This window comes from Primulina eburnea, chromosome 1, assembly GCF_022965805.1.
Source record: "Primulina eburnea isolate SZY01 chromosome 1, ASM2296580v1, whole genome shotgun sequence".
Lineage (NCBI taxonomy): Eukaryota > Viridiplantae > Streptophyta > Magnoliopsida > Lamiales > Gesneriaceae > Primulina > Primulina eburnea.
Genome location: NC_133101.1, coordinates 33,080,033 through 33,107,982, shown reverse-complemented (window position 1 = coordinate 33,107,982; position 27,950 = coordinate 33,080,033). Strand labels below are relative to the sequence as shown.

The following is a 27,950-nucleotide window of genomic DNA, read 5'->3' as shown; positions in this document are numbered from 1 at the left end:
ATATGAGTTGAGGGTATTGATTATTGTTATATGAGGTGATCGGTATCGAGAATTCACGCCGAAATGCCGTTGAATTGTACTGAAATCGATTGTTGAGTACAATGTGTTGAATTGAGTTAAAGTTTGATAGAATGTACATTGATGATGCCATTTCAGATTTGTATTGGCGACTTTGATATCGAGACTTCTACTACGACACAGATTGTGCGACGAAAGGTATAATTCATGTTTTGTTTGGGGAAGACACAACTCAAATGAGATTCAATTTGAGTTTCCCAACAAAATCACATACTAGATTTATTGTTTATCTCTTTGATATGATTTGGATTTGTTTATAGATTTATATTCAAATCTCTTGATATGATCATGCTTTGTCTATAGATTTATATTCAAGCATTGAGATAGGAGAGTCATTGACAGATTTGTCAAACTAGACGTTCAGTGTATCGACGCATAGGAGCAGACTTCTTCTGATTGTAGACATTCGATACAGACATGACCGAAGTCTAGGAGTAAGACGTACAGTTACCCCGATTGTGAGGGTAGGTAACAGAAAGTGACTTCTTATTCACCCCGGGATCCCTAGAGTAGAGTCGAGTTGAGTCAAGACATGATTTGATTTGCATTTCATGCTTATATAGATTGGTTTCATAGACTATGGAATCCAATATTATCGATTTTATGCATGATTCATGATTTTGTGTTAGCATGTATACATGTTTTATACTGGGATTTGTTCTCACCGGAATTTCCGACTGTTGTTATGTCTGTATGTGTGCATAACAACAGGTGGGGCAGGATCTGGGTCATGACAGAGATGAGTTCGAGATAGCGTGGTGACTACGGGCGCAGAAGATGACTAGTGACTCTTATTAGACTTGGACTACTTGTATTTTGTATTTTGTATTAAACACTAGTTGGATTGATGTATTAGAACAAGACATGTTTATATGTTTGTAAAATAAGTAAAGACCTTATGCTTATTTATATACATTAGAATTAATGTTAAAAAAGCGAAAATTTGACCCACATTTTCTCACAGATCCAATTAATCCCAGATCGAATCGATTTAGAGCCCGGGTCCCCACAAACTTCAAGCCTATCCAACCTCTCATATAAAGGATCCAACTCGGCCCTCATCATTCTACTAAAATGCCCAAATAACGCCTCCATTTGAACCTTTGACAACCCCTGGTTCGAACTCTCTCCTACTTCCCTCTCCATTTTAATTTCAGATTTTCTACCTGCAATAAAATGTTAGTAGAAATAAAAGATTTTCCTCACCCAAATTCTCACGATCACTCCAAAGAAATAACACTCGCACTCAAATGTTTTTCACTCAAATTTGATAGTTCTCTCAAAGGTGTGCTCAATCTTTATATTTTTTTTTTATCAAATAGTCTCCACTCTAATCACGATCTTTCTTCATCTCCTCGACCCTGATCCTGTCCCACCTGTTGCCATGTACACATAAAAACACGACAACAGCCGGATAACTCCGGTGAGAAATACATCCCATTATAAATCAACGATACATGTAATCGTATAATCAATATAAAGCATGAAACAGATATCAGTAATATGCATCAAAATCAGAAAACATAATTCAACCTAAATCTGTTAATAAATTCATGACTCTATATCTCAGACTAGACTCATTCCTAGTCTAGGGATCCCGGTTTCCAGACTTTGGCATACTATATTGAATCTCAGTAATAGAAGTAAATCCACTTCTAATCAAACATCAGTATAAACCAAACATCCAGTTTCTTGACCTATCCGTCAAAGACTTTGGCACCTCCGCCAATCACTATCCTGTGACAATGTGCAATGGGTCAGTGACAATTCCATCACCATCTGGCCCTTCTGTTACGAGACCAATCATCTAATACATGCTTTCTATAAATGAATAGAACAAGCATATCAAATCAAATCAATGCACACAATAACAGTAAGTATGTGGTTTAGGGAAACTCAAGTATATCACACTCGAGTCATTCTCCCGGTTCGACATTGATTTATACCTTTCTTTAGTTGTAGTTCTGACAACATTCAAGTCTGGAATTCGAAGTCTGTCAATACTCAATCTGACAATGACAATATCAAGAAGTACAATATCAATATACTGCTCAAATCAATACCAAATCTGATCAATCTGAATCTAACTCAAAATCAATGGCATAACGGAATAATCCCGATATTCTCATCAATATCATATCAACAGATATCAATTACCACAACTCACAATAAATAACGATACAAATATGATATCACATCTCAATCAAATCAACTCAGAAAATCAAAACAATTTCATACGGTATCCATTCTTCAATCCAGTTTCGATTATACGATGTATAACATGTCAAGAACATCATATATGAATCATATCCGATTCTGGCAATATCATAATTTCAAGACATAAAAAAACTTAGTAAAACTTACGTCCAGTTGTAGCCTGCGTCGATAAGAACACAGCTGGAGCATTAGTCAAACCGAACGACATGACAGTAAACTCATAATGTACATACCTGGTTCTGAATGATGTCTTCGAGATATCAGAATCCCTGACTCTCAGCTGATGATATCCAAATCTCATATCGATCTTGTAATATACCGAAGAACCCTGCAACTGATCAAAAAAATCATCAATGCGAGGCAAGGGATATTTATTCTTTACCGTTGCTTTGTTTAATTGCCGGTAGTCGATACAGAGTCTCATCAAACCGTCTTTCTTTCTCACAAACAGTACTGGAGCACCCCAAGGACACACTCGGTCTGATATACCCCTTGGCCAGTAAATACTCCAACTGTTCTTTCAACTCTTTCAACTCAATCGGTGCCATTCTGTACGGAGCCCTCGAAATCGGAACTGTACCTGGCATCAGTTCAATACTGAAGTCTATCTCTCGAATCGGAGGCAAACCAAGAATCTCATCTGGGAAGACACCAGCAAACTCACAAACCACTGGCAAATCCGCCAATGATGGACTCGATTTCAATAAATCAACTGCATAGACAAGGAATCCCTCCACTCCTTTCTGTAGTAATCGAGTCATCGATATCAAAGGAATTCTAGATCTAGAAACCTTACCGTAGAATTTCCACTCATCAGCCATATCCGGTCTGAATCTCACAATTTTGTGGAAACAATCAACAGTAGCTATGTACTTGGTCAACATATCGATACCGATAATACAGTCAAAATCAGACAACCCAAGCACAATACAATCTATCTCAATCTCATGCCCATCATACTGTAGCATACAATGTTTCACAGACTTCACTGATATCAAACCTGTCCCCAAAGGAGAAGAGACAGACACTACAACAGGTAATTACTCAACAGGAAATGAATGCATCAAGGCAAATCGCTCAGATATAAATGTATGCGATGCACCAGTATCTATCAATACATACGCAGGATAACTAGAAATAAAACAGTTACCTGCAACAACATCATCTGGTGCGTCCTGAGCCTGTTCTTCTGTCAAAGCAAATACTCTGGCCTTGTCACACCCTTACTCTATACTTGCCATGATTACCATAATCAAAATAAGTTTTGAATGATATAACTATAGTATCCAGCAAATCAAACAAGAGGCATCACTTTGACGGTTTATAAAAAAATTTGGCATGATGTCCCTATATTTTGTATACACCAAAAACTTAAGAAATACTATTCATACACACTTGTAAACATATTCTCATACAAAAACATACTTTGTATCGTCATACGTAACATGGAACTTGTTTCAAACCCTGACATAAAATTTACTACAATACATATGCGGAAGCTATACAATAAGATGTCCCGGTTCTTGTCGAAGTAAGGCATGTCACAAGCATCCATTGGCGAACCGACATCCTACGTCTCTTCACTACTTGATCCTGTAACACATGAGCTACGCGAGTTTATAAAACTCAATAAGTTGGCACTTATACGTATCAATATGCATCGAAGGAACATACATATCAAGTCGTGATCAATAATGAATCTTAAAAACATGTCATACCGTAGCATATAATCAATGTTCATTTTTGTACTTGAGCCTCATTATTTGACTTGTACTACCGTGCTTGCTTTATTATATAGCTACTACTGTGTTGGACGTCATGGAGCAACCTTTGGCAACCCCACGCCCCATGAACATATATTGGCCAATAGCTTTGGTGGACTTAAAACCACCGATTATGTCAACAAGCTCTATATCATGTAAAATCCGTCCTTTTCTTTTCATGTTCATGTTCGTGTACAAGATGATAAACATAAAAATTGTACATTAATTAAATGTTTTATAATATAAATATATAGTTTTTGTTTTATTAAATGTTTAAATATTATATGTTTTATAATAAATTGTATAAAATATAAGTTGTTGTGTAATTATAAGTTTTTACTATCTTTTACAGGTTCGATAAAACAAGAATAACCTTGGCGTTGCAAATGGGATTAAGATGATTCTTGGACCTGTAGAAAGTTGATTATAAGATCTACAATATTGTTGCCAAGCATGAGATAAAAATCCTCTCACAAGTGGGATCAAATTAAGCAGTTTTACCATGCTCTAGTATTTTGACCATATCTCTCAAATTACTTGGTCAAATATTCTTAAAAAATACCACAACTAGACAACTCAATTATCCACATGTTTCATTTTATGTGAAGAAGCAAATTCGGAGAAGAAGATTTTCAAAAGTGATGTGTAATATAATATTAATTTCTTGGAACACCAATGAAGACTTATGTGTAAAAAATAATATTTTATTTGTGGTTGTCTCCCCAAATTTGGCTATAAATAGGGGTGCATTGTAATGTATTGAGATATCCCTCATTCTATGAACAAATCTTTGAGTTCATAATATTTCTCTCTATATTTTTCTTTTATTTTTTCATTTAAATATAATTAGCATGTTGATTTCATATTCAAAGTTTTACACTTTGAATAATGAATAGCTAACTTCCTAAAGTTGAGATGATAAGGTGAAGCTCTTGGCATGATAATAAGGTTATTATAAGGTAAGAATCTATGTTTTATATTATTTATATATTTATTGTTTATGTTATATTTATTTCTTTAAGTATTTTTATACCCTACTTATAAGTGAGAGTTTTGATTTATTGTTGCTATATGTTACACTAAATTCTTGGAACCATTTAAATGTTAGTTTGGTATTACCAACCATTTAAAGTGGATGCCTTGATTTATTATATATAAATATATTATAATATTAAATTCTTGGAACCATTTAAATGTTAGTTTGGTTTTACCAACCATTTAACTTGGATTCCTTGATTTACTATATATAAATATATCATAATAATATTTTCTTGGTACCATTTAAATGTTAGTTTGGTTTTACCAACCATTTAAAGTGGGAACCTTGATTTAGTGTTTACAAATATATATATAGCACAATAAATACTTGACCACATTTATAAGTTTTGGTATATATTATATATTTATGAGATAATAATTTATAACATAATATAAATATGATTATTTAATATATTGGAACAATTTTATTAAGTGGATTTCAATATTGTTTGTTAATGTTAACTTTATTAAAATACCAAGAGCGGATCCTTAATCTCAACTACTTAAATTAAAATTTACCCATTAAATATTCAAACAATTATAATTAAAAAGAAACAAAAACAATAACAAAACAAAAAGACATTGTAGTGGACTTGTAATTACCTTAGCTTCCTTGTGGATACGATATTCGGACTCACCGAATTATATTACTTGTGGACAACCTGCTCTTGGGAGTGCAACAATCAAAGTCGCAACAAGTTTTTGGCGCCGTTGCCGGGGAAGTATAATTTAATTTCAAGTCTACTTAAATTTGTTTATAGTTTATTTTTATTTATTTGAATATTTATTGCTTTTGTGTGTTTTTATTCTTTTGCATTTGCATTTGCATGAGCATTTGGTCACGTACACTTAGTGGTCGACTCATTCGAAATAACACTTTATTTTTACAAAACATGGCGGAAGAACCCATCCAAGAAAATGAAGATGAAATTCAATCTCAACATGATCATGATAGACGAAGAACACTTAGAGATCACATAAATCCTACACGTACTAGTACACCTTCATGTCTAGTTTTTCCCCCTGATGCATCTCATTTCAATTTTAAGCCTGGTATTATCCAAATTTTACCCAACTTTCATGGCTTAGATTCTGAAAATCCATACATGCATTTACGAGAGTTTGAAAAAGTGTGCAACACATATAATGATCTAAATTGTAGCATGAACACCATTCGCCTTAAGTTTTTTCCTTTTTCTTTAAAAGATAAAGCTAAAATTGGCTACAAAATCTTAGATCGGGATCCATTCGAACTTGGGATGAATTGCAACAACAATATTTGAAAAAGTTTTTTCCATCTCATAGAACAAATTCTTTCAAAAGGCAAATCATCACTTTCACTCAAAAACAAGGAGAAACTTTTTATCAGTGTTGGGATAGATACAAAGAATTGCTTAATCTTTGTCCACATCATGGTTTTGAAATTTGGAGAGTTGTTTCTCAATTTTATGAAGGCTTAACACCTAAAGATAGGCAAATGGTTGAATTTATGTGTAATGGAACATTTGAAGATAAAGATCCAAACGAGGCAATTGAGTATCTCGATTCATTAGCTGAAAATTCTCAAAATTGGGACACTATAGGTACAATCGAACCATTAAACAAGATTCAATCTCCTACATATGGTGGAGGTATGTACACTCTCAAAGATGAACTTGATCTTCAAGCTAGATTTACCTCTTTGGCAAGAAAAGTTGAGGCACTTGAATTGAAAAAGAATTGTCAATTAAAATCTGTTCAAGAAATTACGTGTCACATATATGATACAAGAGATCATTTTACAAAAGATTGTCCCACTTTGCCCTCTTTTAAAGAATGTCTCCATGAACAAGCCAATGTTTTGAACAATTTCAAAAGGCCAAATTTTGAACCATTTTCTCAAAATTACAATCCAGGTTGGAGAAACCATCCAAATTTTAGTTGGAGGAATGATAATGCTGCACAATTTCCGCAACCACATTTTCAAAATCAACAAAATTTTCAAAATTATGCACCTTATGTTCCTCCGCCGAAAAGAAATTTGGAAGATACATTGAATTCTTTCATTGCAAAGCAAGAGTCCATCAATACTCAAACTGCTCAAACCATGACAGATTTGAAAGATACTCTTGCTAAATTTGCATCTACACTTGATGTTCATGAGAAAGGTAAATTTCCTTCACAACCTCTGCCTAATCCCAAGGATCATCATTCACAAACTGGAACTTCTGGAACTCAACCGATGGATCAGGTAAAATCTGTTATTACCCTTCGAAGTGGTAAGGTTGTGGAAAAATCCATTCTTGAACCTTGTGAAGATGATGATAAATCAACTTCAAAGGGTAAGGAAGTGGAACCCATAACTTCCGAAGAGGAGGTTCAACAGACAATGTCACCACCATTCCCTCATGCATTGAAAAATACAAAAAAATCAAATTTTAATTCTGATATATATGATATTTTTAAACAAGTAAAAGTTAATATTCCTTTATTAGATGCAATAAAACAGGTACCATCATATGCTAAATTTTTGAAAGACTTGTGCACTGTGAAAAGAAAATTGAATGTGAAAAAGAAAGCATTTTTAGCCGAACAAGTAAGTGCAATCATTCAAAATAATAATACTTTGAAATACAAAGACCTTGGTTGTCCTACTATTTCATGTATTATTGGAGAACGAAAGATTAAAAAAGCCTTACTTGATCTTGGAGCTAGTGTTAATTTACTTCCATATTCAGTTTATCAAGAACTCAATCTAGGCGAGTTAAAATCTACTTCGGTAACACTTTTACTTGCTGATAGATCTGTTAAAGTGCCAAGAGGTATGGTAGAAGACGTGTTGGTCCAAGTTGATAACTTTGTATATCCTGTCGATTTCATAGTTTTAGATACACAACCTATCGAAGCTTGTAATGCAATTCCTGTAATTCTGGGCGTCCATTTTTAGCAACTTCTAATGCTGTTATAAATTGCAAGAATGGAATAATGAAGTTGTCATTTGGTAACATGACCTTGGAGCACAATGTTTTTAATCTTTGTAAGCAACCACATGACAAAGGAGATGAAAGTGAAGATGAAAATCTTATTGAAACTCTTGTGGAAGAAAACATTCAAGAAGGGAGTACTCGTGATCAATTAGATATTTGTTCAATTGAAACTGTTAAAGAAAATATTGAAATTGATCTTGATGATTTTATCAGGTATCACTCGTTACCAGGATCAGAGAAAGAATTTGATGCAAAATATGAGAACAAAGACGAACCAACAATATTGGAGTTAAAACCCTTGCCAGAAGAATTGAAGTATGCATTTCTTGGAGAAGATGAAACATATCTGGTTGTAATTTCTTCCAAACTAGAAAGTGATCAAGAAGGTAAATTAGTTGATATGCTTAAAAGACATAAAAGTGCAATCGGGTGGACACTAAAAGATCTCAAGGGCATTAATCCACTAATTTTCACACACAAAATTCATTTAGAAGAAAATGCTAAAACATCTCAACAACCACAAAGGAGATTAAATACACAGATGAAAGATGTTGTGAAAACTGAAGTTCTCAAACTATTTGATGTTGGGATTATCTACCCTATTTCTGATAGTAAGTGGGTAAGCCCAACACAAGTAGTTCCGAAAAAATCTGGCATCATAGTGATAAAAAATGAAAAAGGTGAATTGTTAACAAGTCGAGTCCCATCTAGTTGGCGGATGTGTATTGATTATAGAAAATTAAATGACGCCACTAGAAAAGATCATTTTCCATTACCATTTTTGGATCAAATTTTAGAAATAGTAGCAGGCCATCCATACTACTGTTTTCTTGATGGATATTCAGGTTATTATCAAATTCCCATTGTACTCGAAGATCAAGATAAAACTACATTCACATGTCTTTTTGGAACATTTGCATTTAGAAGGATGCCATTTGGATTATGCAATGCCCCAGCAACATTTCAAAGATGTATGCTAAGCATTTTTTGCGACATGGTTGAAAATTGTTTGGAAATTTTCATGGATGATTTAACTGTATTTGGGAATACATTTGATAATTGTCTTGAAAATTTGGAAAAAGTTTTAAAAAGATGCGAGGAAAAAGGTCTTATTTTAAATTGGGAAAAATGTCATTACATGATTACTTCTGGAATTGTTTTGGGACATGTCGTGTCATCTCATGTAATTGAAGTTGATAAAGCAAAAGTTGATGTCATTGCCAATTTACCCCCTCCAAAAACCATTAAAGAAATTCGCTCATTTTTGGGACATGCTGGATTTTATAGGAGGTTTATAAAGGACTTTAGTTTAATCTCTAAACCCATTTGTAACCTCTTAACAAAAGACACTGCATTTGAGTGGACTCAAGAATGTCAAAATGCTTTTGATAAAATCATTCGACATTTAACATCAGCTCCTATCATGCAACCTCCTGATTGGTCTTTACCATTTGAAATCATGTGCGACGCGAGTGATTATGCAGTCGGTGCAGTACTGGTCAAAGAAGAAACGGTAAGCCTTATATGATATATTATGCAAGTAGAACTTTAAACAATGCTCAAATGAATTACTCCACAACTGAAAAAGAACTACTTGCTGTAATATTTGCATTAGATAAATTTCGTTCTTATTTGATTGGATCAACGACTATTGTGTTTACTGATCATTCTGCTATTAGATATTTGTTGACGAAACAGGATGCAAAGCCACGACTGATACGATGAATTTTGTTGTACCAAGAATTTGACATTGTGATCAAAGATAAAAAAGGAACCGAGAATGTCGTAGCCGATCATTTATCGAGACTAGTAACATGATCATCTTTTGAAATGACACCAATTAACGATAATTTTCCTGATGAACATCTATTTTCAGTTACTACTACACCTTGGTTTGCTAACATAGTAAATTTTCTTGTGACAGGAAAAATGCCACCGCAATGGAGTTCCCAAGATAAGAGAAAATTTTTGAATGAGGTAAAAAACTTTTATTGGGATGATCCTTATCTGTTCAAGTACTGTCCAGATCAAATTTTTCGACGTTGCATACCCGACAATGAGGTAAGTAGTGTCATTAAATTTTGTCATTCAGAAGCATGCGGAGGACATTTTTCTTCAAAGAAAACGGCTGCAAAAATTTTGCAGTGTGGATTTTATTGGCCCACTTTGTTTAAAGACACCCACGAAATCTGCAAGATCTGTGAAAATTGTCAAAAATTGGGTGCAATTTCAAAAAGAAACATGATGCCTTTGAATCATAACATTGAAATTGAAATCTTTGACTGTTGGGGAATTGATTTTATGGGACCTTTTCCACCGTCGTTTGGATACTTGTATATTTTAGTTGCAGTTGATTATGTTTCCAAATGGATAGAGGCAATTCCATGTCGAACAAATGATCATAAAATCGTCATCAAATTTTTGAAAGAAAATATTTTTAGTAGATTCGGAATTCCTCGAGTTATGATAAGTGATGGGGGAACTCACTTTGTTAATAAACTATTTGCTTCATTAATGAAAAAATATGGTATTACTCACAAAGTAACAACTCCTTATCATCCTCAAACAAATGGACAAGTTGAATTAGCTAATAGGGAGATAAAGCAAATTTTGGAAAAAACTGTTAATTCAAATAGAAAAGATTGGTCTCTGCGACTTAATGATGCACTGTGGGCATATCGAACAGCTTTTAAAACATCATTGAATATGTCTCCCTATAGGTTGGTTTATGGAAAACATTGTCATTTGCCTGTGGAATTGGAACATAAAGCTTATTGGGCGATCAAAACTTTAAATTCAAGCATGGATGATGCCAACAAATTGCATAAATTGCAACTTAATGAACTTGATGAACTCAGAAATGACGCGTATGAGAATTCGAGGATTTATAAAGCAAAAATCAAATCATTTCATGATAAAACAATTCTTAGAAAATCTTTTGAGATTGGTAAAAAATTTTTGCTTTATAATTCTCGACTTCACATATTCCCAGGAAAATTACGATCAAGATGGACAGACCCATATGTTGTAAAGCATGTGTATCCTTATGGAGCTGTTGATATTGAAAATCCTAAAAATGGTGATGTTTTCAAAGTGAATGGACAAAGGCTTAAACCATTTTTGGAAAATGAAATCTTTCAAGAAGAGTTTATTTCCCTTTCTGATCCTTAAATTTTTATGTTGCATTTAATTTTGTTTGTTTTTATTTCAGGTTTCCTTAATCTTTTTATTTTCCCGGTTAAATGGCGGATAAATGTACTCTGTGACTCTCATAGTCGGTTAAATCCATTTCCCACAATTGATGATACAAAAATAAAAAAAATATCATTTCTTTTCTTTTCAAAATGGATGAAATTCTCTCAAAAATTTGTAAATATTTTCCCTCTGTTTCTGAAAGTGTTCTAAGAAAAATTTATGCAGGAAGGTGTGAAAGATTGAGATTGCTAATGCAAAAAGGAATTCCAGAAGATATTCGTCTTGTAATTGAAGCTAAGGTCCAATTAGGAGGAGAAGTTCCACAATCATTGCTCATTCGGTATTTGCCTGGATTAGGAAAAAGCACTTATGCTAAAATACGAAGGGCCAAAAGTTTAGGGGTTTGTCATAAGTGTGCAAGATGGACTTGTGACAAACGATGCAGATCTTTGGGATGTGTTTCCGATAACAGAGAAGATAAAATTGGTTTCATTAAGAATGGGCTGAGTAAGGAGTCTTTAGATAACATCTTATTCACTCTTGAGACGCATTCTAGTGGACATGTGCATATTGAACTTCTCCATTTATGGAAACAATTCCAAGATGAGCGTCATAGTCTTGGGAATCTGACTAAAAAAGACCCTGTTTGCCAATTTATAAGAAAATTGGATGGGAAGCATATCCTCGACTCATAGAAGGCGTTGAAGCCGTTTCTGGACGTAAAACCAGAGGAAAATTGTGAGCCACAATCACACTACTGTTTATATGCATGTGTGTCATTATTGTTTTTACTATTTATTCTGTTTACAGCTGTGACCCATAGTTTTGTCATGATAACATATTACCCCTATAAAATCTCTCATCTTTCTCTCTATTTTCGCAGAAAAAAAAGAAAGTAAAAACATGGCTGGATCCTCTGCACAAACATTGAAAATATTTGTGTATTTTGTGGGTCGAGTCCTGGAAAAAATGAAGTGTTTGTAGAAGCAGCGAATAATCTTGGAAAGATATTGGCTGAGAGAAAAATTCACTTGGTATATGAGGGAGGTAATATTGGGTTAATGGGATCTGTTTCAACATCTGCTCATCTTGGAGGTAGTCAGGTTTTGGGTATTATTCATATAGCTTTAGCTGAAGGAAATATTACAGGTGTTACGATTGGGGAGGAATTAAAAGTTTCTTCTATGTGTGAAAGAATCACTCAAATGATTGAAAATTCTGATGCTTTTATCGCACTACCAGGTGGTTTTGGTACATTAGAAGAAATTTTTCACACTGTTTCTTGGGCACAACTTAATATCCATAATAAACCTGTGGGCTTGTTGAATATCAATAATTATTATGACAGTTTGTTGACATTTCTTGATAAAGCTGTGGAACAGAATTTCATTTGAGAAAATTCACGACGGATGCTCATCTGTGCTTCGACTGCCGATCAATTAATTGATGATTTGGAAGCTTTTGTTCATAAGCCTGATCCGATGATAACAAAGATCAATTGGTCGCAATCAATGAAAGGGGATCGGTTACGGTGACCGGAAGCGCAACGGAAGTTAAAAAAATATAATTTTTAAGAAAAAAATTCGGCCACCACCCTTTTCGTGTAGTAAATACATTTAAACACCAAAATGTCATACATAGGGTGTTTTAGAAATTACCTATCAATCTCAAAGATTGATTGTGGCTCCAACTAAGATGTAAACACCTTAGCTCTTGAAGGTAGACAATCTACAAGCTTCACCTTTCTTTTGGACTCCTTTCTTCCAATTAGGCCCACCACCAACTAGGTAGATCCCCTCATATTTTGCACTAGAAAAATATGAGGATTTTTCAAAGAGAAGTGTGTGTATTCTTCAACAATTGAAGAACACAAAAATGGAGAGAAAACTTGAGAGAAAAGTGTGAATAGTAACTCGGCCACTATTCATGCTAGGAGAGAAGGAGAGACATTTTTTTGGTTGTGGGAAAAGTTGTTCCAAAAAGTTGCATGCCATGCCTTGAAAATACAAAAAGTAGTCTCCCAACCTTTCACCTCCCATGCATGCATATTATATGGTTTTTAATCAAATTAAAACCTTGGACTAAATTTTAATTATCTCAAACATATTTGAGACTAATTAAACATTACTTGAATTTACCCAAGTCCCACTAGTTAAATAATTATTTTAATTGAGCTCTTCAAGACTCAATATAATTTAATTAATTCAACACTTTAATTAATTTAATTATTTGGACACTACTAGGCCCACTAGTGTTTAATTAATTCAACACTTGAATTAATTTAATTTAGTCCATAATAATGTTTATGAAAATCACAATTTTCAATTACATTATTCACTTGGCCAATTTTAATTTAGGAACACTTCCTCAAATTAAAATTTACATTTCTCTCATAGAAGTCATACTTCTATTTTTCTTTACACTTATAAACTCATTTATAAGTCGTTCAACACATTGAACTATTTTTCTCCTTTATAGAAGTCATACTTCTAATTTTCCTTATGCTTATAAACTCCTTTATAAGCCGTTCAACACATTGAACTATTTTTACTTCTCAACGGGATCTAGAAAGCTAGTACTTGTGTGGCCCTCAATGGTTCATTGATACAACTAGCCGTGGGTTCACATCTCCATGTGATTCGGACTAAACATGTCCTTATATGAGCATACCCCAATTGCTCCATTCTTACTTATCAACACCTTGATAACAAGAACGTCAGAACTCAAGTCTGATAGTACCCAACCAATCATGTTAAATGCATAGCAGCATCGCTTACATGATTCCCTAGGTATCAAATGATAGTGCCTGCAAGAACCATTCAATTATGGTTAGCGTACAGTATGGTCCCTTCAACTCATATATCCCGATCGATTCGACAACCATTGGTTTATCGAGAGTTGTCAATGAATCGATACTATGTGTCATGTCGTAGTTGCATCGATGGTGTAATCTATGAAACCCCTTTCATAATTACCACCATACTCTGGCCAGAGATTTCAACCTACATACACATGATAACACATAGGATATCCATACCCGAAGGTAAGCGGTGAATCCCCGACTACAATGCATCGACTCCTATGTGTTTCGACAGAACACCCAACCTTGCCACCTGATGACCCCATGAGAGTCGGTAAACAAGTCAAAGTGTAATTCTAGCACATAGAGTCTCAATGTTGTCCCGGGTCATAAGGACTAATTCTGTACAACCATAAACTAGGAAATTTCCACTCGATAAGTGAGAACCACTTGGAAAGTCCTTTTATGGAGGGTTGTTCAGTGCACTCTACAAGGAGCACCTATCTGCATGTTCGGACATCACAATGTCCCCTACCAATGAAACATGGTACTCACATCGCAGATACTAGTCTCGAACTCTAGCGGCCTATATCCTTCTTAGTGGCGGGAATCGACTAGGAACCGTTTAGAATATACAGTATTACAAATATGAGTTTCATGATACTCATCATATGAGCATCTCATATTCTTTCTACTATTTGTATATTCAAGGGCTTTATCTATGCAACTAGCATGGGTATACAGATAAAGATGTGCCATAATAATAATTTCAAATATTATTAAAATAAAGATTGCTTATACATAGAGTTTCATTGTGAACACTCGGCCAACACTTGGCTCGACGGGCACCTACTCTAACAATCAAGCAGTAAGAAAAGGAAGTTGGATCATTGATTCAAAAGTCGTGGATTGGTTTGCATTTGTTTCAGTTTGTTATCTTCAATAAAATTCCAGGTGATATCTCTTTCATTATGTACTCTTTATTAATAGCTATTTTGACAATAGGGACAATGTCATATTCTGATTTGGGGGAGAACACATTTTTAAAAAAAAAAAACAAATTTTAAAAAAAAATTAAATATTATTTTAAAATAAAACCATGTTTATTGTTTGTACCTTAGTAATTTTTGCAAAAATGTCATACATTACATATTTGAAAGATTTAAATTAGAACATGCATTAATCTATTTAAGAATGTTTAAATTTTTATTTGAAAAAAGGTCATTTTTAATATTCTGATCAATATAAAAATATGATTTATGAAATCTTTTTGAGTGATTAACCATTGTGATAAAATTAGGTATTAAAGTATATGGCCCAAGATATACCTTATAAGAGTGCCTAAAATTTTTGAACTCACACATATTTTGTGAGTGAGTGGAGAGGATTGAGAAAACAGCTTGCGAGCCTTTATTGATCATCGGAGAGGCTATCAATTGTTTAGATCTTGAGTTCTTATTTTGAAAAAAAAATTGATATTTCCTGGAAAAAAAAAAAAATCGAAGAAAAAAAAAAGAAAGAAAGATGTTGAAGATTTATGTAATTTAAGTTATATACTGCAACCCATTTTTCTCTCATAAAAATATAAATAAAAAAAAAGAAAGAGAGAGAGAAATACATTGTACAAATTAAATAAATATGTGGTCAAGAAGCATAAATTTAGTTTGATTCCATGATGTAAAAAAAAATCAGAAAATATATATATATATATATATATATATATATATATATATATATATATATATATATAAGAACAACTGGATTTTAAATCAATAGATTTCCTATCTTTTGATTAGTTTGGCTCGTTTGTCTGTCTGCATTCTGTAAACCATTTTTCTGAGCATTTATCTGTATTCCAACTCCATGAGAGTAATCGTTGCCATAAATTTAAATATTTATTAACCTGTGAGGATATGGAGTTGAGACTCTTACTAGGAATTTCTGAAGGCCGTGTACATTTAACTACCTGAAATAAGCTTTGAATTAATCATCTCAAATTATTTCATAAATTATAATTATGATGATCTTGATATAACTTTGACAGTTTTCAAATTTAATTTAAACACTTAGATAGTTCTGATTACATTTTCTATTTAAGTTAATCAATATGTTTTGTATTGCTATTAACGCTTAAATTGCTAGGGACTAGCAATAAGCTGGTTGGGAGGTGTGAAAAACATAAAAATTGTACATTAATTAAATGTTTTATAATATAAATATATAGTTTTTGTTTTATTAAATGTTTAAATATTATATGTTTTATAATAAATTGTATAAAATATAAGTTGTTGTGTAATTATAAGTTTTTACTATCTTTTACAGGTTCGATAAAACAAGAATAACCTTGGCGTTGCAAATGGGATTAAAATGATTCTTGGACCTGTAGAAAGTTGATTATAAGATCTACAATATTGTTGCCAAGCATGAGATAAAAATCCTCTCACAAGTGGGATCAAATTAAGCAACAATTAAAGTTACCAAAGGAGTGGCAGTTTTATCATGCTCTAGTATTTTGACCATATCTCTCAAATTACTTGGTCAAATATTCTGAAAAAAATACCACAACTAGACAACTCAATTATCCACATGTTTCATTTTATGTGAAGAAACAAATTTGGAGAAGAAGGTTTTCAAAAGTGATGTGTAATATAATATTAATTTCTTGGAACACCAATGAAGACTTATGTGTAAAAAATAATATTTTATTTGTGGTTGTCTCCCCAAATTTGGCTATAAATAGGGGTGCATTGTAATGTATTGAGATATCCCTCATTCTATGAACAAATCTTTGAGTTCATAATATTTCTCTCTATATTTTTCTTTTATTTCTTCATTTAAATATAATTAGCATGTTGATTTCATATTCAAAGTTTTACACTTTGAATAATGAATAGCTAACTTCCTAAAGTTGAGATGATAAGGTGAAGCTCTTGGCATGATAATAAGGTTATTATAAGGTAAGAATCTATGTTTCATATTATTTAATCATTATTTATTATTTATGTTATATTTATTTTTTTAAGTATTTTTATACCCTACTTATAAGTGGGAGTTTTGATTTATTGTTGCTATATGTTACACTAAATTCTTGGAACCATTTAAATGTTAGTTTGGTATTACCAACCATTTAAAGTAGATGCCTTGATTTATTATATATAAATATATTATAATATTAAATTCTTGGAACCATTTAACTTGGATTCCTTGATTTACTATATATAAATATATCATAATAATATTTTCTTGGTACCATTTAAATGTTAGTTTGGTTTTACCAACCATTTAAAGTGGGAACCTTGATTTAGTGTTTACAAATATATATATAGCACAATAAATACTTGACCACATTTATAAGTTTTGTTATATATTATATATTTATGAGATAATAATTTATAACATAATATAAATATGATTATTTAACATATTGGAACAATTTTATTAAGTGGGTTTCAATATTGTTTGTTAATGTTAACTTTATTAAAATACCAAGAGCGGATCCTTTAATCTCAACTACTTAAATTAAAATTTGAACAATTAAAATTTACCCATTAAATATTCAAACAATTAAAATTAAAAAGAAACCAAAACAATAACAAAACAAAAAGACATTGTAGTGGACTTGTAATTACCTTAGCTTCCCTGTGGATACGATATTCGGACTCACCGAATTATATTACTTGTGGACAACCTGCTCTTGGGAGTGTAACAATCAAAGTTGCAACACAAGACATAGCACCCCTCTTCAATATTCATGAGTTCCTTACGTATTTAATACATAACAATGGAATATGGTGCTATGTTTTCATCAATAAACATACTAACAATGTACATATAGCAATAATCAATGGGAAGTATTTGAAAACATAATACTACTCATGTATTATTTCAAGAACATGCCAACTTACTGTCCAAACTTAAGAACACTGGTTTGAGATGGTGTTTCTCGCTCCTATACTGTCAAATACATCAATAATTCAGTCACTATTGTATAAACTAAATGAAAATCATTCCTTTATTGTCATCTACATGTACCATAACTAAAAGAGAAGAAAACTTACACCCTTATTGATGTGAATCTTTGTACGAACGAATAGCAAACACGATTAAAATCAAATCGCGCCCTCAATTCAGTAACAAACAAAGAATCGTTGTTGTCCCGATCTTTTGAATCAAGTTTGGGAGTGTGATATTCACCTCTAAATTATAAAAACTTAGCAACAAATATTCACGATTAAACAATTGAGAAACAGACGAACCTTCAAAGAACTTGCCCTTGACAATCCGTATGAAATCAACCGACAAACGCCACAAAGTTAAAAACTTTGATAAGTTTGATTTTTGAATAACAAAGAAAAAAGCCTTGAAAAGCTTGAGAGAAAATTCTCAAAAGTTTGATAAACTCAATAATCAAATCTGAATTGTGTCCAGAAAATTCGTCCAATATCTTTTACATATCAGAAAGGATCTCAAATCTAGTTACCTAAACAATTAAAACTCTAAATTAGGAAATTAGGATTTTCCCGAAACTGACTCACGCTCGAGCGGTAGAATTTGACCGCTCGAGCGCCGAGGCTTCTGTACTACTCGCGCTCGGGCGGTAGAATATGACCGCTCGGGCGCGAGGCCTTCTGGAATTTTTCACCTCGGACAGAAAGTGTGGCGCTCGGGTGGTAATCTTTGGCCGCTCGGGTGCCGATTGATATGATCCCGCCCGTTCGAAGCTCTTACCTAGGGGTGATGGACCATTTCAAGTGCTTGAAAGTATTAACGACAATGCCTACAAACTAGACTTACCAGATGAGTACAATGTTAGTTCTACTTTTAATGTTAGTGATCTTTCATTGTTTGATGTAGGAGATGATCAAGATTTGAGGACAAATCCTTTTCAAGAAGGGGAGGATGATGCAAACGAGGTTGGTCAAGCACCAAAGAAGGCATGGGAGTTGTTGGAGTTGCCTGAAGGACCTATAACGAGGGGACGTATCAAGATGTTTAAAGAAGCACTTCAAGGATTTATGGTGAGCTACCAAGTAAGTTCAACAAATGGGGTGTCTAAATTAGAGGAGCTTGAGGAACATGGACACTATAATGGAAGTATTTGGAACGTCATTCAAGTGATAAAATACCATGAGGACAGCAGCACGCGCGCACCAGTGCCAGAAAGGCGCAGCCGCGCACGCAAGGCAGCAATAGGCACGCCACCGCGCCACAAATGGTGCAGCCGCGATCGCCCATGCGCGCGCCCCTGCGCATAAACACTCGCTGTCGCGCCCACAAGCAGGACGTCGCGCGCCCCTGCACGTAAACACACGCTACTGCGCGTGCGCCACCGCACGCCTTGGCAGATTCTCGCGCGCCCCTGCGCGAGATCCGGTGCTACTGCGCGTTCTTCCGTGTCAAAATTGTTATCTACTTTTTATTAAGCCTTTTCACACAAATTTTGTTGTATTTTATTGTTTATTTAATGCTTGTAATCACTATGAATGAAACATTATTGAAGGATATGAAAATTGCTTGAGTTTATTCTCAACATTCAAGGCATTTCATTGCTTTGTTATTACCAAAATCAAACTTATCAAAGATTGCATCTTTGTGGCGTTTGTCGATTGTTTTTCGCTCGGATTGTCAAAACAAGATCTTTGAAGGTTCGTTTGAAATTCAATTGTTATTACCGTTGATATTTGTTGCTATGTTTTAATCGCTTAGAGGTGAATATCACAAATCGTTACTTGTTTCAAAAGATTGGGACAACATAATCGATTCTTGTTCGTTATTGAATTGAGGGCTCGATTTCAATAATCGTGTTTGCTTTTCATTCGTACGACGATTCGTATCAAGATTTGGACCGGTCGTTCTTCATATGAGAGATTCGATGCAAGCTTCCATGGTTCATAATGAAGAACGTGAGAAGGATTGGCCAAATACTTTCGTAGCAAGGAAACGTGAAAAACATTATGAACATTTGACAAGTTCGATGGTAAAGCAACTCGGTAGGCTCTGTCTCTTATTCTTTCCAAGATTTCAAATGGACCTATATATCTTGGACTTAATTTTCCTTTCTTACCAAAACGCAAAATGCCCTTCAATGGTGATATCTTTCCAAATACATGATGACCAATCTGAAATTCCAATTGACGACGTCACACATCAGTATAGCTTTTCTGTCGACTCTGGGCAGTGTGCATTCTTTCTCTGATCTTGGTTACCAATTCAGTTGTCTGTTTTACCAATTCAGGGCCTAATAATTTTCGTTCTCCTATTTCATCCGAATGTACTGGAGATCGAAATTTTCTACCATATAATGCAGTATATGGTGCCATTTCAATGCTTGACTGATAGCTATTGTTATTTGTAAACTCAGCCAATGGTAGTTTAGGGTCCCAACTACCTGGGAAGTCAATAGTACATGCTCTCAACATATCTTCTAATATCTGATTCACTCGTTCTGATTGTCCATCAGTTTGAGGGTGTAATGCTGTGCTGAATGACAATCGAGTTCCTATAGCATGATGCAAGCTTTCCAGAAGGTAGATGTAAATTTGGGATCTCTATCTGATACAATGGACACTGGGATTGATATGATCCTGCCCACGAGATCTTTGATTTGTCCCGATCTTTGAAACAAGTAATCGATAGGTGTGATAATCGCCTCTAGATCACGCGGTCTAGCAACAACTAATCAACGATAGAAACAATCGTGTTCAAGTGAACCTCCAAAGAACCCGTCCTTGGCAACCCTCGTGAAAATCAATAGACGAACGACAAAAGAATCCACCTTTGAAAGTTCGATTTTGAGAACACCGTAGTGTATTTGAGAGAAAATCTCACAATTTGATATCAAATCAATAATAAACAAAAGTTAAATTGTTTACATGGTACTCTAGCTTAAATAGAGGTAACGAAAACCTAAATACAGATAATTGCATATTTAAAGATATCAAAAATCTATTTTCCAAAATAATCAAAACTCTAAAAGGGAAAATATATTCTCACCCAAACGTAAAGGGCACGGACCCCAGGTAGACCTCTGGGTAAGGGTCCGTGTACACTCGGCCAAAACACTCTCCAGCAAACAAAGGACACGGACCCCGTGTACAGGTCCGTGCTCGGGTCCGTGTAGCCTCGGTCGTTCACAAATATGCCTGAAAATTGTTCCTTTGGCCTCCAACGCGCTAAGTCGCAAGCTTCCAATTCATCCTCTACTTGATTGTGATGCAACCCGAACTCTTCGATCCTTGTTTCCAAGCTTTCATTGGTTGAATGAAGAGCAACATTCAACACCTTCAATTGTACTCTCGGGATTGGCTTTTGGAACGCATAGTGGCTGGCTAGATTCATATCATACTCCCTTTCTTTAAAAAGATTTGTCCTCAAATCTTGTCTTTCTTGATAGCTAGGAAGATCAAGACATTTTATGCCTTTTCCACAAACCTGCTAGTAGAGTTTAAAAAGGCTCGGGATTGAACCGGCTATTTCATTAAAATAAAATAAACCAACCTTGAACAGATGTACATGAAGTGGTTTATTCAAAATAAAGAATCGCTCATCCTCACTCTTTTGGGCCATATATATAATTTCTTTTTCTGTTTGTTTGGCCTCTTTTTCACACAACTCTTTATTTTCATCGATGGCCATCTCACTCTTTTTATCACTCATTTTTTCGACCATCTCATTTTCTTTTTCTCTCAACTCATAAAAACTTGATTCATCAATACATATTACATTCGTAGACAGTTGAGTAAAAGAAACAACTTGCACATCATCTAACAACTCACCCTCTACAGCACAACACTCAATACTCGCATGAGACACATTTGGAGTATCAACATTCAAATCATCCACAAGTTTGGCGTCAAGGTTGGAAGTGGAATCCACTACCTTTACATCCTCATTTGGACAATGATGAAAATCATGTCCTACATCTAGACACCATAAACATTGAATATCAGAAATATAATTATGTGAGAATTGCGATGTACCTTGATATCCACGTTTTGAACTCCTCGCTAGTGTTGTTGTGCTTCTCTCCTCTTTATTCATCCTTCCACTCTCATCCACTCGCCCTTACCTTTCACGCAAATGTTTAAATTCTTCCTCCATTCTTTTCTCAAATTCTACCAAAAATGACTGAAACTGACTATCAAGCATATTTCCCAATTTTTTTTTTCGGGTGAACAGTAACTCCGGCAAGGAACAGTAATCCGCGTGAACAGTAACTCCGGCGAATGAACAGTAATATCCCAAGTTTTTATTTTGCTATGATCAATGATTTCATGTGTTATGGTTAAAGGATATTCATAAATTGATATGGTCAAGTTTTGGGAGATGGTTTTATGCTTGATTTTAGAAGGAGTTTGGTTGTTTTAATTCATAAGAATTTAGTGGTATAAGAAAAGGTTGGATATTAAGTCAAGAAAAGTTATTTTTAGGAGTTCACGGCGGAGTAGTAGCGCTTGGGTGCAGCAGCGCCGCACCTGCGCTGCCATAGGCAGCGCAGGGGCGCTGCCTGGCCGAGAGCAAGCCGCACCTGCGCGGCAGCAGGCCGCCCCCGCGCTGCCATATGCAGCGCGGGTGCGCTGCCTGTGCGGCAGCAGCCCGCACCCGCGCTGCTATAGGCAGCGCGGGTGCGCTGCCTGTGCGGGGCAGCGCCGCACCAGCGCTGTCATAGGCAGCGCGGGTGCACTGCCCTGCGTTATTTATGCGAAAGTGCTATTCCAAAATGCGATTTTAAGGTTGGGAATGAATTTATATTGCATTGTTTAGAGATCTATCTTCATTTCTTCCTTTCTCCTTCTCTCTCATACGTTTCCTTCTTCTCTCCTCCAAATCTTCATCCAAGTTCAAGAATTTTTGAGGAATTCTTAGCATCTCCTAGTCTAGGTGCAAGCTACAAGGTAAGAGCTTAGTTATTCTTTGGTTTTGCAAGGAATTGTGGGGTTGAAGGGTTGCGTTGACTTTATGGATCTATGTAAATATGATGTTAATTCATAGTTTTTATGATGTTTATTGTTGTAGGGATTCTTTTGAGGTCATCTTTGCAACCAAGTATTGATTGGGTAGTAAGTAGAGGCTATTCCTTGTGCTCACATGATATATATGTATCCAAGCCATTTTTATTGATGTCTAGCTTCTTTCATGGATATGTTATTGCCATATTTGTTGTTATATATTCATTGATCCAAGAATTTTATTGATTTCATTGATAAAGAAGCTAGCAAGCTATTGTGCCTATCAAGTGTTTGTTCAATTGTCCCAATGAATTTCATATGCCACAATCCAAGGAATGATAGTAATTCATGCATGTCATTGGCCAATCACATGAAGAGTATCTCTCACAGTCTGGTATATATTTTCATATATCACAGAGATACTATCCATAGGTTATCTCTCACAGTCCGATATATATTTATATATGTTAACAGAGATAACATTCACAGGTCACAGATTACAAATTACAGACTATCATTTCCTTTCATGGTTATCTCTCACAGTCCGATATATATTTATATATATTAATAGAGATAACATTCACAGATTACAGATCATTGAGCTATTGATTCATTTCCTTTAATTCATGTTATGATATACCATCTATATTGATTCTTCCATTATTGTTCATTGAAGATGGTATTGTTTAATGTTTATTGCCATTGCGATATTCCAAGCCAAGCCATATATAAATATGTATTTGTTATATAAAGTTCTCTACTTACTGAATTTTATCTCATTTCAGTTAATGTCATGTGATGCAGGTAATAAAAAGATTTGAAGCAGATTGTCGAAGGAGGAGAAGTCATATAGCTATTGTAATGAAAAGTTTTATTTGATTATGTTAATGATTTTATTGGGGTGTGTTGAACAATTAAAGTTTTAAAAATATCATGTATTTTATTATATGTAATATTGGTATTTGAATTAGATGTTTGAGATTATGTATTGTTTGTATTGTAAGATAATATTTGCAATGTATATACAGTATAATTATTTTATTTTAAAGTTAAATGCTTCCGCTGATGTCAAGTTATTTTTGGATTTAAAATGTTTTAAGTGGGGTGTTTCATTAGCACCTTGTGAGAACTCTCGAATTTGAGTGACATTACTTGAGTGCGAGTGAATTTCTTTGGAGTGAACGGTGAGTATTTGTTGTGAGCAAAAGAATTGAGAGAAAAGACGACTGAATTTCTTTGGAGTAACCGTGAGCATTTGGCTGAGGATTATTTTGTTTCTACTAACGTTTTCTTGCAGGTACAAATTATAAATTAAATGGAGAGGGAGGTAGGAGATAGTTCGAACCCGGGGTTGTCTAAGGTTCAAATGGAGGCGTTGTTTGAACATTTTAGTCGAATGATGATGGTTGAGTTGGAGCCATTACATGAGAGGATGAGTAGGCTTGAAGTTAGTACTAGTGGGGGTAAAGCTAAGTCTAAAGATTTGGGTAGAGGAGAAGAAGAGGAGGAGTATGATTTGGGTGGAGATGAGGAGAGCCAAAATGAAAATTGGGGTAGGAATGGAAGAGGTAGAGGATTCGGTAGAGGAAGAAGAGAAGCCGTACGGGGTAGATAAGATGGGAATAGGGAAGATGGTAATCTGGGTAGCATTAAGATGAAAATTCCATCGTTCCATGGGAAGTCTGACCCGGAGGCGTACTTAGAGTGGGAAAAGAGGGTAGGGTTCGTATTTGAATGTCACCACTACTCCGAACAAAAGAAGGTGAGGTTGGCGGTGGTGGAATTATTAGACTATGCTCTCATTTGGTGGGATCAATTAGTGACCACTAGAAGGAGGTATAATGAGAGACCCGTTGAATCTTTGGATGAGATGAAGAGAGTGATGAGAAAAAGGTTTGTGCCTAATCACTATTATAGGGAAATGTTCAAGAGACTACAAACTTTAAGGCAAGGGGTGAAGAGTGTTGAGGACTACTATAAGGAGATGGAGGTAGTCATGATTAGGGCAAATGTTGAGGAAGATAGTGAGGCGACCATGGCTCGTTTTCTTTGTGGTTTGAACAGGAAAATCTTCATGCATCATACACGTTTTATACGCTGTTGTATGCTTGTTTGTTCATAAAACTCTCGATCTAAGCATGTGTAGGAAGGATTATCGAATTTTCATGTGTTCTTGCATTCTTATGTTGCTGTTGTAATGCCCGAGAATTTAATTACCGTAATCTAAAATGAATTGAGTATGATTACCGTGATTGATAATTAATCTGGAATGATTATTGAAGTAATTGAGATAATTATAGACGGAACGGATCGGACCAGAACACATAAGAATGGTGTAAATTATGTGTGCAAATTTATGTGTTGGCGCACATGCGCGATCAAGAGTGGCGCATATGCGCGAGAATCACAGTAAGGTTGGCGCACATACGCGAAGACATGCGCGCATATGCGCGACACCTCCAGAAGCCTTGGCGCATATGCACGAGAAGAGTGGCGCATATGCGCGGGTACTGTTCGCCGAGACCAGTAGGTCTCGCGCATATGCGCGGGTTATGTCTCGCATATGCGCGAGAGGTTTTGTGGCACATATTGAGAAAAACACGTATCCATTATGCATGCAATATATATATATAAGTGTACAATTGATTCTTACTCAGCAACTTCAGAAGAAAGAAACGAGAGTTATTCTCCAAATTCTATCGAAGCTTCAAATTGTGATTTAGCAAGATTTGAGTATACGATTTTAAATCCGGCTTCAGTACCGTGTTCCTAGTGACGACAGCTACAATTGGACATTCGAGATGGACAGATTTGAATACAGGACTTCGTCTTCATCAGACGGGGACGACAAAGGTATAATTCATGTGATATTCGGGAAGAAACAACTCAATCGAGATCATCCTTGAGTTGCCCAATAAATCACATACTATATTCTTGTTTATGTTTTATCTAATAATGCTTGGTTTACTGATTGTATTCATGCATTAAGATAGGAAAGTCTGAGAGATCATCCAGACTTCTAGATGTTCGGCGATATCACAGCTTAGGGGAAGATCACCGCCCCTATTGTAGATGTGGATACAGATCAGGCCGAAGTCTAGGAATAAGACATACCGTCACCTCGATTGGGAGGGTAGGTGATAGATCATCTTATTCACAACGGGATCCCTAGAGTGATAGATCGAGTCAAGTCTAGACATGATTTGATTAGGACTTCATGCTTATATGGATGTGGCTCCTAGATCATGGGACCCATCGTTATTGCTTTCAGTTGTGCTAGCATGTTTTTATGATTTAGATTGTTTATATGCATGTTTATCTGATTTGAGTTGCATGCTTATTTTCATAGATTATGAAATATATTGTGTTTATACATGACGGCATGTTTTATGAATTAGTTTGTTTATATATATGCTTACCAAGTTTTATACTGGGATTTATTCTCACCGGAGTTATCCGGCTGTAGTCTTGTTTTGTATGTGTGCATGACAACAGGTGGGGCTGGATCAGGGTCGAGATGACGATGAGAGAAGACGAGTTAGCGTGGTGATTCCGGACTTGTAGTAGACTTGGTTTATTACTTGAATTTAGTAATTGAACCTTAGACTTAGGTTGTACAGTATTTTACTTTTCTGCTGAACTGTAGTTTTTATACGGAGATGTATATTGTTTAGATTCCATTACCTTCCGCAGTTACATTTTAAAAAGAAAAATTTTTAGACCCTGTTTATCAGAACTGATAATTAAATCCCAATAATGATTAAGAAGATGATTAGCGTCCGGGTCCCCACAACAGGTGGTATCAAAGCTGATAGTTCCTTTAGACTTAGATTATCAGAACGATAGATCCTTTATATTGAGATAGTCAGAGTTGATAGATCTTTTAAACTGAGATAGTAGAGAATGAGCGGGGTAGATTGAATTTTCTCTCCTTGCATGTGATTGCTAGCATGAGATTTATTTCAATGTTGACTACATTGTGCGTGCTAGCATGATTTATTGCTTTCCCTATTACATGTTGTTTGTTATCTGAGTTGATCGCAGCATGTAATTATTAAGCCTGAATCAGAACCGAGTCTGAATCAGAGGTATATGATCAGAGGAGGGCTGAGACAGATTGTATAGATTGTGTACTAATTTGGGTGATATTCAGATATACCGCCGCGAAGAATTTCAGAAAAGGGCAGTACTTCGTCTGAACAGATGAATGCATCAGAAACTCGGTTAGAAGAAAAGATGAAAGAATTTGAGTTATTACAGCCGCCGGTTCTGAATGGTACCGAGACATCTGAAGACTGTCAGAATTGGTTTGATGATATAGAAATCTTGTTTGATTTACTTGATTGTACAGATGAACAGAGGGTTAAAATGGTGCCTTACCAGTTACGAGAAGCCGCCAGGAGTTGGTGGATTACCAGTACAAGAATGTGGGCACAGAGAGGTACAGTGATTTCGTGGGAGATATTCAGAACTGAATTTTTATCGACGATTTTTCTCAGTCTCGTACCGAGAGGACAAGAAATTAGAGTTTGAGAATTTGAGCCAAGGGCAGTTAAATATTGACGAATATATTGCTAAATTCTCGACTCTACTGCATTTTGCTCCTCATTTAGCTGGAAATGATGAAGCTATAGTAAATCAATTCATCAGAGGGTTGAATTCAGAGGTAGTTGCATTCATGAATTTGCAACGACCTTACCATTTTGCGGACATCCTGAGTAGAGCGAACAGAGCGGAGGCGAGTCTGATTAGACAATTGACAAGGTTGTGTGTGAAACAACCCCAGACACAGCAATCCCTTCTTCGAATTGAGCGTGGCAGTACGAGTGGATAGCAAGATCTGCTGAAAGCTCGAAAGAAACCGTTCAAGAAGTTGGGAAGTGGTTCCTCTAGCTCAAGTGGTTCCAGTCCAAGCCATACTGATGTCTATTGTAGGACTTGCGGA

At 35.1% G+C, this 27,950-nt stretch overlaps 1 pseudogene; it reads left to right on the top strand.

Moving 5' to 3' along the window:
• The first annotated feature begins 1,830 nt into the window (after window positions 1-1,830).
• The window catches only part of LOC140806711 (uncharacterized), a 103,930-nt pseudogene continuing 77,810 nt past the window's right edge, over window positions 1,831-27,950 (top strand).